The sequence below is a fragment of the Hibiscus syriacus genome, unplaced genomic scaffold (genome assembly GCF_006381635.1).
Source record: "Hibiscus syriacus cultivar Baekdansim isolate YM2019G1 unplaced genomic scaffold, ASM638163v2 tig00110186_pilon, whole genome shotgun sequence".
Lineage (NCBI taxonomy): Eukaryota > Viridiplantae > Streptophyta > Magnoliopsida > Malvales > Malvaceae > Hibiscus > Hibiscus syriacus.
This window is the reverse complement of record NW_024062617.1, coordinates 191,484-207,010: the sequence shown is the minus strand read 5'-3', so window position 1 is coordinate 207,010 and position 15,527 is coordinate 191,484. Positions and strand designations below refer to the sequence as shown.

Sequence of the window (15,527 nt, the reverse complement as noted above, 5' to 3'; positions counted from 1 at the left end):
AGCGGGTTCGACCTGTCAACTAAACTTTCTACTCATTATTGCCATCATTTTCTTTCCATCTTTATAATTCCTTCTTTGTTTCTCCTTATATATATATATATATAGAGAGAGAGAGAGAGAGAGAGAGAGAGAGAGAGAGAGAGAAGAACTGGAAGACCCTTCAAATTGTCCATAGGGATCACTATATTTAAGTAGAGTTCAAATTACGCATAAGTTCAGCTTAGTTTTAGCACGTGCTGAGACTTCCAAAATTAAGGGAAAAAAGAAATTAATTAAATAATTCATTAATCTAAAATAATTGTGTAAACTCAAATTAGATTAACATAATTGTAGTTCTGTCGTATGTATGTTTATTCGATTATGATTATTTGTATGTAGAATTTTATTTCAAATTGGGTTATGATGTGAATTTTAATGTGTAGCTTTTGAGCTACATTGACGTATGTGTTTTGTTTTGAATTAGTGGTTATTATGCTAATGATATATTTGAGATTGTTGGAATTATGAAAATATATTAAACGATAAATTTCAACTTGTTGAGTGATGTTTTCTAATGTGATATTATCTTTATCCCACAAAATTTGTCTTTTATTAACTTATGATTTTAAATATTTAAAAAAATTATAAAATATATATTTCAAAACTACTTGAATGTTTTTAAAATATATTTCTTCATATTTTTATCAATAATAAATTTTAAATTATGGTGGGTCAAAGTTTAAAGAAATTGATAAAAAAAGAACCAATAATGAATCTTAGTTGTTTTAAAATTGTTTCAAATACAGTTGACATGTTAGAGGATCATGGTGTTTTTGTAAGGTTAAAGATCATATTAAGTGTTGTAAACGATCAAATTATGTGCGTCAGTGTATGTTCAAATGATCGAATTAAGTTTCATAAACGATTAAATTTGCACTATTAATGAAGAGGGAAATTGATATGCATATATGTCTAGATTTAGACAACTATTAGACAAAACTACTTTGATTTGTTCCGAGCAATACATGTCTTGATATTATATTACGTTATGTTAATATGATATATTGCATTATGTCAAGTTTGCGATGCTAATCTTGTTATGTTGACTTTATACCATAGATAAGATGCTAAAACTTAAATAAAATAGTTTAAATGTAATCTAACCAGTAAAAAAGAGTAAACTAATCATTCACCTATTATTTTATTTTTATTTTGGTCATCAAACCATTATTTTTAAAAAAAAATCATATTCAACTGTATATTTTGTTTTTATTTTAGTAATTCACGGTTAAATTTTTAATTGTGATGTGTCATTTTTATTATTTTTAATGTTGATGTGTCATTACCTTATGGTGATACGTCAACTTCACCATTATTTTTTTAACGACGGATGATCAAAATAGAAATAAAAATATAAAGTTAGGTATGATTTTAAAAAACAATAGTTAGATAACTAAAATCATAAATAAAGTAATAAGTGAGTGAGTTTACCCCAAAAAATATTTTAAAAGTTTTAATGTTATTAACATAGAGCAAGCATTAATTTTCGTTGAACTCATTCCCCCGGTTCCAAATATTTGATTAAGCATTGCTTAATCTATGAGTAACAAATGGGTGATCCTAAGACAAGCCCTTGTTGGAGCCAGAGGTGTTGCCTTTTTGGGATACGGCAGCCACAGGAGGTGATTGTTGCATAACCAAAACGGAGGCTGACGTTAAGGAATCCACTGATATTAAGGTATCCCCAATCAGTCCTATCTCCGGGAATTCACTCCAATCAGAAAGCCCCGAGGTCAATGGAGATTGCCGGCCATATCCTCTACCTACTATGTACAAATCATAATCATTATGAGCTGATGTAATGGTTGATACAATCTGGTCTCCACTGTTTACAGGTTTTTCCATGTAAGTAATGGATTCATTATGCATTGTTCTAAATCTAAACTCATTTATGTAATCGTCATCAAGCAGTTTCTCCTTTTCTTTCTCGAACATGGCCGAGAATACATCCAGATCAGCATCGTCATCATCTGCTACACTCTCTAACAAGTCTTTTCCAGGGACAAATCTGACTACAGTTAGTGTCAATCTTGGATTGCTCCCCATTCTCCATGCATAAGCCAATGCCTCTCGGTCATCAGCTCCTTCAACAAAAGCACAGCAATCCGAATTTTTTGAATTCGATCATGTTGGGATTCTAGAGGAAGATGCCGAGTTAGGCCGCGATCCACAAGTATGCCAATGGAACATGGTGCATTTGCAAGCAAGTTTTGGCTCACTCTCTTGTGCTCAAGGTTTTGGTCCTCCCAACCCCCAATGCCATTGGGTTTCTTGTGATATGGGAGTAAAATGACAGCCACATGCTTATCAATCACTAAGTTACTAACATCTTCGTGCATAGTGGCGTAAGGGGACACCGCGGTGAGTGGGTGAACAGTGACAGCTCGGTTGTCGTTTTGAAGGGATTCAAAGGCGCGGACGATTTGCTCCGACTCGGCTCTTTCTCGAGTGGGGTTACTAGGTATGTCATTTGTTTCAATCTTATCATGGAAAATGAGCATTGCAGAAGCGCGTCCTGTGAGCTCGATCAAGTAAACGGCGAAAACCACAATTGGGGATTTTCTGGTGGCATTTGAAAGATGCAAAAGATTGATTAATCCAGAAAGGTTTTTGCTGGAGTGGAGGCATGCCAGGACTCGGAGCTCTGACTCTGGTTTGCTCCTTTCCAAATTCATCCGATGCTGCTGCTTCAAATGCCTTGCGGACTTATGAGTGCAACTCACGATTGGGACAACCAAGCTGGTCATGATTAATATGGAAAGCATCATCCAAGTAAATGTTGGCTGGTCAAACCCCTGAGGTGAAGCAATAATGATATTTAACTAGTATGATAAATGATATTTAATTAAGACGCAATTCAAAGAAACTTAAACCTTCACGTTCCGGCCCTCTTGAAGCACAATGATGGCAATGACGCCCTTGGTGTTCATGAGGACCCCCAGGGCCAAACTATCCCGAAACGAGCATTTCAAGTAAGCGCAGACAATAAGAGTACCGATTATTTTAATCAAGGAAGCCACAATTATGACAGTAGCAACCAGCCAATAGTGATATCCGGCGGCTATAAAGAAGATGTTGGTCCGCAAGCCAGCAACCAAGAATACAGGGGGCATCATAATCCCTACCACGAACTCCTCGATTTTATCCATTATCTTAGTCCCAATCCCCTCTGGGTATAATCAGTCCGAACATGAAAGCTCCAAACATGGGATGTACGCCACATAATTCTGTGATAAACCCACAAAACAGCACTCCTGTTAGAATAAAACCAACATGTTTATCGCTACATTGCCCTTCCATTGACGATGATGATGATGATAACGAGTCCTCTCTTGCTGCTCCAATTCGTTTAATCATTCGGAAAAGAAGTGGACGAATAACAAACCAACATAGTAGCATGAAAATCAGAGTTGGGAATATCCTTAGAACGTTGCCATGCCCATTAACTAAAGCTATTGTTGCCACAAGAAGAATCCAAGAAACCAGGTCAGTGAGAACAGCTGAAGCCATGGCCGTCTTTCCAAGATCCGTAGACATGAGCTTGAGCTTTGAAAGTATTCGTGTCAGGTCCGGGAAGCTTGTGACAGTGAGGGCAATCGCCCAAAAGAACCCACCCACCATAGGAGCGTCTTCTCGATCAATCTGAACTAGATAATATAACATCATTCCTCCACACCCGGGCAAAATAGTTCCAACAATGGCCACGCTGTAGGCTGTTTTTTCCATCTTTCGGATTGGGGTTAGGTCCATGTCCAGGCCCACTAGGAACATATAGAATGTGACGCCAAGGCTTCCCATTGTTTCCAGCAACAAAACCCCCTCCGGTGGGTTGATGTAAATTGCTAACCATGGCACAGCTTGCATGAAAGTTGGGCCTAGCAGAATGCCTGCCTACATTAATTCATCATCCATCATCAATTAAAAGCAATAGTCTTTGTTAAATAACAAAAATTACAACAACCACATTGATTTTTATTGTATACATACAAGAATCTCACAAACAAAACGAGGTTGACGAAGAGGTTTGAGGATGATCATTAAAAGCCGACTCAAGGTTATAATTAAGGTAAGTTGTACCATAAAACTGGGGAGAAATGTCATCAAGGGGCTGGTCGCTTGCCATTCCGTGAAGCCAACGGTCCTATTTGCCTTGAAACATACATTGAATTGATTGTCTAAGCCACCCTTTACGGTGTATTTATCTAAGGGACCGGACGTCGGCCTATGACCTTTATTAGCAAGCGTACCATTTGCCATCTTGCAGCACTAATTTCTAACACAATCGAAAGAAAGATTATGGAGGACACCAGTTTTGAAGAAGAAAAAAACATTAATATTAAGGATGGAAGGTACAAGTACAAATTGGAATGTACGATTATCCGCATTTTTTGTTGGTTTTTAGTTGTAAAAACCGTTGGCTCACAGAGGGACGGTGGCTATTTTCACCCAGAGTAAAAAAGTTGGAACAGGCTAAACCTAGAGTATAGTTCCTTTGTCCTACCGACAAGAGGTGGTTCAATTTGTTAACAAAATGATGCCTTGAAGTTGGATCTCATCACCTTGTCTCAATTCATAAATGTCCAAAGAGTTTTCATTCAACTAATTCTGCTAATTGAATATGTAACACCCCAATTATTATAATTATTAAGGTCTCATGTATATTGGCTGGTAGTGATAATTAGTTAGGTGTGTTAGGTTCAATCCTTTTCGGACACCTAAGGCCACTCAATAAGAGATGGACATCCTTGCTGCACTTGATGAAATGAAGTCTATGAAGTCCAGACATGCAACCATGAACATAGATGCGATGTTGGAGGCCTTTCAGCTCATTTTAAAAAAAGAGAAGAATATAGAAGAAGACTCTAAGGTTTCTCATCTTGAGTTAGCAGAGAGAACTTTTGCACCATTGGACGATCATCGGAGGTATATCGACATGTTTTACTTCAAGAAAATCTCATGGTTTTCACTAGATCTACAACGATTAATGATGTTTTTGGATGATTGGAGGTCGGATTCGTGACGATTAGCATGAGGTGGTTCGAACGATGTATTTTATGTCTTGAACGGTGATCGGAGACGGCGGTCGACACGGTGGTCACCGGTTTTCGCTTGTCGCAGATGAAGGTTCTTTGTTTACCTTCAGAGAACGACTTGAAAAAAAAATGAGAATTGGCGAAAGCTGCGTTAAAATGAAGTGTGAAATGAATGAATGGCAGTGTACATGGCTTTGGAAAGAAAAAAAAAAGAGGGTGCACGTGATTTTTGGGGTTGTTATTAAAGTGAGAAGGAGAAATTGCAAGGTAAGCCATCCAAGTTGTTAAAAGCTCAACCTTGTTTCTTAGCTTTTATATTGTTATGATTATAGCATAATGATTTTATTAAGATCGATTTAGTCCCTAATCTTAGTAATTAAAAATTATATTGACTCCTAAAGTTTTTAGTTTTAACAATTGGGTCCCCAAATTATTAATTAGATTCTAATAAGTTATTTTTATGGCGAGGAAAATTATTTGAAGTCGTATTTGTATGATAGATTGTCCGTGTTCGTTAGAAAAAGATTGGAAGCTAGAAATCAAGTTGGTGAGTTGGATTTCAGGAGTAATATTTTGGGTTTTGTTGACGTCCTGAATCTGAATCCGAAGTCCGTTTTCCAAATTCGAACCCGGTAAGCTGTTTTGACTGATTAATCACCCGATTCGATCCGTTTTTCGTAATTAAGCTTCGTTTTTTTATATAATTCCTGTTGATATGCATATGAGGAATTATTGGAGGATGATTTCAAGATCGAGGGCGTTCGAATGGAATTTATATGGTCGATCAGTATGGAATGGAAATCGAGGCAATATATTACTACCTTTTCATGCTTTATGGAACATGTTGGTATTAGTAAATGCATGAATGGAAATGTTTGGTCTCATATGAGTAATTAATGAAGTTCTACACACGATTCAAATACAGTAAAAATTCGGTAAATGAATATGGCTCAGATGATTGATAAGAAATGGATGGATTGTTAGAATTAAATTATGAGTTCTGTGATTAGCGATAAAGGTATTATCATGGATTTGTAGCATATAATCAAATGTTAAAGGTACTTGGATGGGAAATTATGAGAATACTCCGGTAGGATAAAATTACGAAAATACCCTTATGTTGTAAGATGACAATAATTGTTCCTGGAAGTTGGTTAATAACTCTGAAAATACATATTGATCTGATAAAATTACAGATGTGCAAAAGAAATGCTAGGTTTGCTTAGAAAATTTGGATAACTGATTTTTAACCCCAAAAGGGTTTATACAAGATACTAGAAGTTTGTTAAGGAATCATTTCGAGATCAAAGAATGTTCGGGAAAGCAATTAACCATTTTGATCTCTAAAGTATAATTATTTTCGTTAAGAGTTAATACCGAAATTATCTGGTTAAAAATTACAAAAATGCCCTTGAGAGGTAAAAATAGTCCAAGTTGACTCGGAATGAGGAAATAACATGAGAATTTGTTTTTAAACTGATAAATTATTGATTTGATTATTGAGATCCTATTTTTGTATGGAAAATTTCTGATAATCCGTTAGTAACATCTGAGAAGGCATTTAACCTGGAAATCTCCGATAAGTAAGTACATGAAGAATAATAATTTATCGATGGTGATATTTTGTCAGAATAGCTCGAAGGGACTAACATAAATGATATGTTTGAATTAAATAATAAGACCGGACAGAAGGAAATGATTGAAATATTCTAGATCTGTGAGATAACCAAAATACCCCTGTAATGGAAATGATTAAAGAATATCACCAAGCCAGGAATGAATGAATATCATCAAGCTTTGAAATGTATGGAAGATCATTGAGCATAAAAAAAACCAATATACCCTTATGTCCTAGACTAAGTAAATGTCATGGATTAATTAAGATATCCAAATAAACATGGATGTTGTGCTACCAGTAAAAGTTATAGAACGCAGCTTAAGTGATCAACCAACGCTAGTGCTATATCATTACCTGAATGATATAAGTACCACTTGAATGTTTGTTAGCATTCTCATATTTGGATCGATGATAATTCTGGAAGTACTTGCTTCAGCTCAACTCTAGAGTGCATATCGTACTAATAAGTGGGTATTCGTGAGACAAATCAACCACGAAAACCAGAATGACTTTATTATATGACTAAATTGAACTTAAAGGAAGTACATGTATTTGAAATTCATGAACGTCTGAATTATTCTAGAAAACTCTAAAGTAACAAGGATATACTTGCTTACTAAATGAACTAAGTAACCTCAATGACTGAGGATTAAATAGGTGATTGGATGAGTTTGGAAACACTGTTGAACTTACATGATGAATTTTCCTTATGGGTTATGAACCATGAATCAAGTACGTTCATATTTCCTGATATCGTTAAAACGTGGAAATAAAATAAAGATCGTTGGAAGATCTATTCAACGATGATTATGGGGATGATCTATGGATCTGCATTATGGTATTAAAGAGTGAATACACTGGAAGGATAATGAATTGACTTGTTGACATGCATCAGTTTGGGAGTTGTGTAACTCGAGTTGTTGGATAATACGATCGATAGTCATAGATTGTAAATGACTTAAATCTTCGATTCTATATTTTCATCTAAAATCACTTCGGTCATGTTTGAAAACGCAAGTAACGCAGAAGGAAAAGATTCTAAATACCTCAATTGGTTCAATTGGGCTGAAATCCTATAAATTCAAAGTATATTTTTGAATACCCCTGATTGTTTGGGTAATGGAATCACTCGCAGTAAATCTGAATTTAGAATTATTATGTATAAAGGTTCCTGAACGTTTTCCTGATGCACATGGAAACTTAGTGGAATTCTAAAGTATCAATCTGAAATGTCTGATTAGATCGGTTAAAAATCAATTCTCTTCAATAAGATCTTATTCCTAGAATCCGATCAAATTGCACAAGTTCATGTTATCCATACTGATAACTACAAAATGTATCTGAAAAATATTTGGATTCTTTAGTGTGTTCCTTATATTTTGAAAAAAATTGTTTTATTGTTTTAACATATGGTACATTGAAATTTATGGTTACTGTTTTATGGATACACCGACTTTAACGGTGATGGCTTATGGATTTGTATTATTGTATAAATTGTATCTTGGAGATACAGATTTGTAAAGTACATCTTTGATCAAGCTGGAAAATTTTTATGGACCTAATGTGACTCTTAGGTAGGCTCTGCGGCCCTGAGATCATTCTCGGGTAGGCCCGCAGCCCTAAGATGTGTTCTTAGGTAGGCCCCGTGGCCCTAAACTTTCTTGGGTAGGCTCTCAGACCCTAAGATGTTCCTTTAGGTTAAATCTTTGTAAGATGGTTTTAAAATACGAGTTTAAAAAGCTCCACTACAGTATGGTTTATGAGATTTTACTAAACTATCATTTGACTAGTGTACCTATTATGATTTTATCGTACTGATGGAACACACTAGACATCCTATTCGATCTCAAGAAAATGTGACTGTATGAAAGGTTTCTTATGAACTACTAATGGAACCCCAGATTATTCCGCAATTGGTATACGTTTGATTCAATAAGGAAATTAAGGCTTTCCGTTTATCTACATGTCATGTAGCATCATCTGGTAGTTTTGTATTACTGAGCTTTTCGAAGCTCACTCTATTCCTCACCATTGCATGTTAAAGGAATTGTTTCAGTACAACTATCAACATCAGTAATGGAGTTCTTCCGGCGTTACTTGCAGAGTATGGTTCATGAGATTAGGGGGCAAGTGGATTGTATTTTGTTTTATATTTGAGTTTAAAAAACCTGTTTCATTTCTAAATAATAATAAATCATTTTATGATTTTACATGTTTTAAGAAAAGTTTTAAATTTTCCGCTATTTTTACAGTGGATTGCTCCGGTGGCCCTAATGTGACACTCCATATCGGATCGGGCTACCCGCATCGGTCTGAGGGGGTTACAGAATATGTATGATGATTATGTTATTAATCCAATACACAACTCAAACTCGACATTCTTTGTATTAATGAAATGGAGATAACAAATTATTTGTGTAAAATATATGGTAAATTAGAACTAATACAAAGTAATGACATGAAAATGACAAAAGTATACTAATGGTTACTTTTTTTTTTTAAATAAATAAGTGGGTTAATCAATTAAATTACTACAATATTAAAAAATAATAATATATGGTACAAACCAATTTAGCTCAATAGTTAAAGGGATGGTTGTTAACCCTAAATGTCTCAGGTCTGAAAACCATATACTGTAAGGGTAGTTACACTTTCACTGTCAAATAGTTAATAATTTAAAAATAATATAAAATTATTAATATATCAAGTTTTATATATATATATATAATCAAGCAATATGAGTCCACAAGATTCACAAAATTTCAAGAAAATGATTTTAAACTCGTCAATTTTCATAGTTGATCACATTGATAGGTAAACTTTACTTTTGTTACATATAGAAGTGTTTATAGGTTGAGTCTAATTGGATTCGATTTGAATTTGTGTATAAAATTAACACACATCATATTTATTTAATCTAATTTGATCTAAGATATGTGACTCAAATTTTCTCTAATATCTTTTTGGTTAGCTCATATTATTTTTAAAAAAATATTTTTAATTTACTAGTATTTAATAATCGTTTATTTTTATTTTAATAAAAATTTTACTCTTTTATACAAGACTTTTTTAATTGGAAGGTGACGTCAAGTCAATTATTTACATACGAGTACACCTATAATACGAAGGTCTTGATATATCTCTCGAAACAAGCGGTTGGATGTTGGATTGTACAGAGTCAAGCAATAAAACTCGATAGGGGTTAAGAATGAGCATTTTCGTTAGTCAATCAACCATCATGTGGCATTCTCGTGGGATCCAAAGAAGCTCTATAAACCAAACTTGATTTCATAGACCAGACTTAATTTTTACATGATATAAATTATATAATATATTAAAACAAAATAATAAATATATCATAAAGATGAAATTCCAGAAACAGTAAATATATTAAAATAAAAACATATCTGGTTAGTTAAACAGTTGGTACTATGTATCAAACTTAAGTCATTACTCAATAAAATTTCAGAAACAATTTCTTTTGTTCTTCCTAAATTCCCTTTTTATTTATTTGTATAGTTTTCCTTTCAATCAAACATTTATTCCAGGAAATCTAATAATTGCAAAAGGGAACTTTGAGGAAATCTAATATTCTACAAAGCGCAAAAGAAAAAAAAAATAGCCCACGAATTAGGCTTATGTGCTTTAAATTAGCAGCAAAAGTTGAGTTTAAAAGGAAAAGCCCAATGTGATCTTCATCGTGAACTGCAGTAAGCTAAAAACCAGACGATGTGGATGAATAAAAAGAGATCTGTTTTTGCCTTCAGAACGATTCATCAAAAATGCTACATTTGAAGAAGGCCACACACTCGTCGCTTAATGTATATTCTTTACATAGTCAAGAGCAAAGCAAATCCACTATTAATTTTAAAAAAGAACAAAAAACCCTTAGCAAAATCAAATTGGCATAATTGCTTGAGATCACAAGGACCCTACCCATATAGGACTGGTTAGGACTTTGGGACTAGCCTAACTACCATATCAAATCTTCTCTCTCAAGTTATATGCTCAAATATTCGACAAAGAAAAATTCCTTTTCTTTTACATACACTTAGTAGGATCATGGAAGCACAACTTTTTTTTTTTCTGGTTTAAAAGCTGTGTTGGGATGAATGATTGGGGCACTAGCAGGCGCATCCTCCAGACTCTTGCGGCAACTGAGATGCATTTGTGTTGCTTGACTTAAGATTGACATCCACCATGTCTTCTTGCTTTGTCGAATAAAGTGTTTTCATTCCAGGTAATGCAGCTGCTATCTTCCGAAATAGAGCCTGTAAGGTTAAAGTTACTTCAAAGGACTAAACAAATAAAATAATAATTTTTTTCTTTGGAAGAAAGTCTACAACAGAAAAAAAAAGTCAATGTAATAATTATGTAATAATAGTTTAGGGTTATAATTTAGTATTACAAAGGGAAAATGGTTATTTAATTATAATTTTTGCTTTAGGGCAGTTACCTTCAACATCTAGCATTAAACAAGACGCCTTCCCCCAACATGAAATTATGTATCTTCATCAAGGATTACTACTTTTAATACCATAATCATGATGTTTTAACCAACACATGTATGATGAAAACAATATACACATAAATATAGAGTACTTTTGATATATTGAAATATAAGGTTCGAGTCTATATTAAACACATGGTTGGACTATGAAATATTAAATATAACTTAAGGAATAATTAAGCTGCCTTACCTCGTGCATTTGCAAATTCAGTCAAGACAATCTGCATTCTTTTCGGTGCTTAAATATGCATGCATGAAGTTGAGTATCGTATTTAAATATATATTTCTATATACACATAAATGTAACATACGAATAAAATGTAGTAATATATGTATAGTGACGGATCTAAAAGTACTTTTAAGAGTGGATCAAATATATTAATAATAGAATTTTTTCGCATGAAATGTACACAAATGAAATTTTAAGATGGACATTAATAATAAAATGGACAACTAATACAAACAAATCGGATTCTAGATAGGCATGTGCCCACCCCGGACAAATCTTGCATTCAACACTATATATATATATATATATCAATAGTGATGCGGATGAACACATGATTTTAGGTTAGTAGGATGATTTTTTAAAATTTAAAAAATAACAAACTTATAAAATTTCGGGAAACGAAAATAGAATTTCAATAAAAAAATACTTAAAATTTTAAAATATATGATAATTTTAAATTTTTAAGGGAATGATTACGCCCGCCTGTCTATATATAATTATACTAAGGGGAGCAATATGTATTAACTTTCCTAACATAATTCATACATATTTTTATTTAGGGTAAACTACGTTTTTGCTAGCTCATCTATTACTTAATCTATGTTTTGGTCATTTAACTATAATTCTTTTTCAAAAGCAAAAAATCAATAATAATAATACTAACATGACAATTGTAATTATTTTTCAATATTGATGTGAAATTATCTTACAATGACACGTTAACATTATCGTTAGTTTTTTAAAGACAAGTTACTAAAATGTAATGTTAGGTATGATTTAAAATAAATAATAGTCAGATGACCAAAACAAAATCTAAATAATCGGTGGATTACTAAAAGGTAATTTACCCTATTTTTGGCATAGGATGAGCCATGGCCTAGGCCTACCTGGGCCATGATACGCCACTGCATCACACGTCGACTAAGGACCTCAAATTAGGGCTTTTATATAAATTTATACTTGAGTTTATATATTTTTTAATTATATTTGAATTTTAGAAAATACTTAAATCAACTTGATATCTTAATAATTAAGCAAATTATTAATATGATATTGATCAATCTAGACTATGATATCACAATGTGGATAAATCAAATATTAATCTTAATTAGATTATTTTCCTCATGTATAGGGTGGGTTAATATAATTATTATGATGTTCAAACTGATTTGATTATATTAACTATCATTTTTCTATGAAATCAACAAATTATATGTTATGTTTCAAAAAAAATTATATGTTATATTTTAAAATTTGTCAAAAAATTTAATTTGGTCCCCACAAAATTTTTAGAAATTTAGACTAAACTTTAATTTTTTGAATGTTTTTTTATTAAACCCTTCCCTTAATTTTTAAAAAATCTCATTCAGTCTGTCAAATTTTCAAAAAATTTAGTTAGACCCCAGTTTTTTTTTTGAAAAATGTAAACTAAACCCTTCACATGTTTTAAAATTTTTAATTTAAACCTCTAAACTTTTTAAAATTTTAAGTTGACCCCTTCAAACTCTATAATCAAGTTCCACTGCTGCCTGCCTGCATGCATTCTTATTGAATGCAAAGTTCTGCCTGTCTGGAAATAACTTGTTTCTTCCAACTGCATTTCTGTAGAACTGAACACTTGTAATAAATTTCATGTCTTCGACTCTGTCCCAGTTTTATTAATGGAGTTCTTCATTGAAGATGCATGTTTTTCCCGAACTCTAACCTAATTTTATGCATGTAATAATGGTCTAAAACATGACAATATAACCGTTAATATTCTGCTATGAAAATTAATAACTGGGATATTTAAAAAATATAATATAAAGTTAAAATTTTCTAGTTTGGTTGGCCTGACCATGCCTGCACATATATATAAATACGAAAGCAATAGTCTAATGGGTAAATTACGTGTTTAGTATCTAAACTATCATTTTTAGTATGCTTTAGTATCTAAACTTTTATTTTTTTCAAAATCATACCTAAAGTTTAATTTTTATTTCATTTTAGTATCATGTCATTGAAAACTTTAATTTTTGTTTCATTTTAGTATCCCATTCAAAATTTAAGATTTAATTTTTTTTTGAAAGTTTTAGTACCTAAACTGACCAAAACTGATAATTTATGTACAAAAAGCATTAAGTTTTTAACGGCAGGTACTAAAATGAAAACTAAATATTAGGTGTGATTTCGAAAAAACTGAAAAATCCAATATTAAAACAGATCAAAATTGATAGTTTAGATATTAAATGTGTAATTTACCCTAGTTTAATTTATATAGATTTTTTATGAAGAAAACTTGGTCATGCAGTCCAAGGCTTCAGCACATGGTGATGAATAGTTATCATATTGCTTATTATTTTGAAAAGAAAAAAAAACCTTCGATTCTATCGTCTATATCATATTATTATTTTTTCTCATACAAAGGTGGTAAGCAGCTCAAATCTTATTACGTAATACTAAAATTACCAACATGTGGAATTTTTATAACATAATAATGTATAAAATTTTATATAAATATATAATATTTTAAACACATACATAATAAAAATAAATATATAAATGTTAGGGTGTGAACATTCAATGTTAAAATGTTGAGAGTTATCTTTAAACATATATTACCTTATACTTATTCTAAATTAATAAGAAATGTAATGATTAATTTGACAAAAAAATCATATTACGGTCTATGGTGACGAATGTATGTACAAGTCAGGTGAGTACGTGTCCACTTTAGAACTTAAATTTTTCTATGTTAGTGTTAAAAGGGAATTTTACAGGAAAGGTGCTTCATCTATTTTATTCATCATAATAATAGTTTACAAAGCTAAGGTATTTATATACAACCACTAGCAGTTATTAATCTAACTAACATATTAACTGATTAATAACTGCCTAACTAACTAAATAACTGAAATCTAACACTCCCCATCAAGTTGGTGGTTAAAGATGTCAATTAACCCCAACTTGGAAATCAAGTATTCATGTTGTTGAACTCCCAAGGCTTTTGTCAAAATGTTTGTCTGTTGATCTGTTGTCTTCACATTCTCAGTTTCAATCATTCTTTCTTGAATTTTCTCTCGAACAAAATGGCAATCAATTTCAATGTACTTTGTTCTTTCATGAAAAACTGGATTTGCTGCTATTTGAAGAGCTGCCTTGTTGTCACACATCAACTTTATTGGTCATATGTTTTTGAACCCGAGTTCACTTAACAAACCTGTTAACCAAACTATTTCTGCAGCAGTCACTGCCATACTAAAGTATTCTGCCTCAGCAGATGACCTTGCAATTGTGTTTTGTTTCTTGGATTTCCAAGACAACAAAGAGTCTCCCAGTTTTATATAAAAACCTTCCACTGATCTTCTAGTCGTTGGGCAAGTTGCCCAATCAGAGTCACAAAAAGCTTGAAGTTGGCAACGACTTTCTGCACTCAGTAACACTTCTTGACATGGATTGTCTTTAATATATCTAACCACCCTCAAAGCTGCTTCAAAATGTGATTTCTTTGGTTGCTGGATGAATTGACTTAGTAATTGCACTGAATAAGCAATGTCAGGTCTTGTATTAGTAAGGTAAATTAACTTTCCAATCAACTTATGATAGCTTGTCTTGTCTTTTAGCAATTCATATTCTGAATTATCAATTGGATATTCTGAAGTCAACCTTTTATTTTATTCCAAAGGTGTTGCAGCAGACCTAGCACCCCATAGTCCAGTTTCTTCAATTAATTCCAAGGCATACTTCCTTTTATTTATAACTATTCATTTTTCTGATCTCAATATTTCCAAACCAAGAAAATACCTTAGTTCACCAAGATCCTTCATCTTTAAATTTCTGTTCAAAATTCCTTTGAGTTCTTCAATTAAACCATTGTCATTTCCAGTTATCAAAAGATCATCCACATATATGAGCATTATGACTATTTTGCTTCCTTGTGATTTAGTAAACAATGAATAATCAAATTTGCTTTGAGAATAACCTACCATTAGAAGTGCCTGTGTCAGCTTCATGTTTCATTGTCTTGAAGCCTGCTTTAATCCATACAATGATTTTTGCAGTCTGCACACCCTGGTCTCCCCCTGATTGCAAAAACCTTCAGGCTAGGACATGTATACC

The 15,527-nt window shown here is 32.6% G+C and overlaps 1 long non-coding RNA gene and 1 pseudogene across 1 annotated transcript; one reads left to right on the top strand and one right to left on the bottom strand.

Annotated features, from left to right (window-relative positions):
• Nucleotides 1–1,599: 1,599 nt before the first annotated feature.
• Nucleotides 1,600–4,296, bottom strand: LOC120217266 (annotated as a pseudogene).
• A 464-nt stretch (nt 4,297–4,760) lies between these two features.
• LOC120217252 lies at nt 4,761–5,608 on the top strand. The gene is made up of 3 exons (XR_005525138.1): nt 4,761–4,962; nt 5,047–5,339; nt 5,573–5,608. It is a non-coding gene; the product is annotated as an uncharacterized LOC120217252 (long non-coding RNA).
• Nucleotides 5,609–15,527: the final 9,919 nt, after the last annotated feature.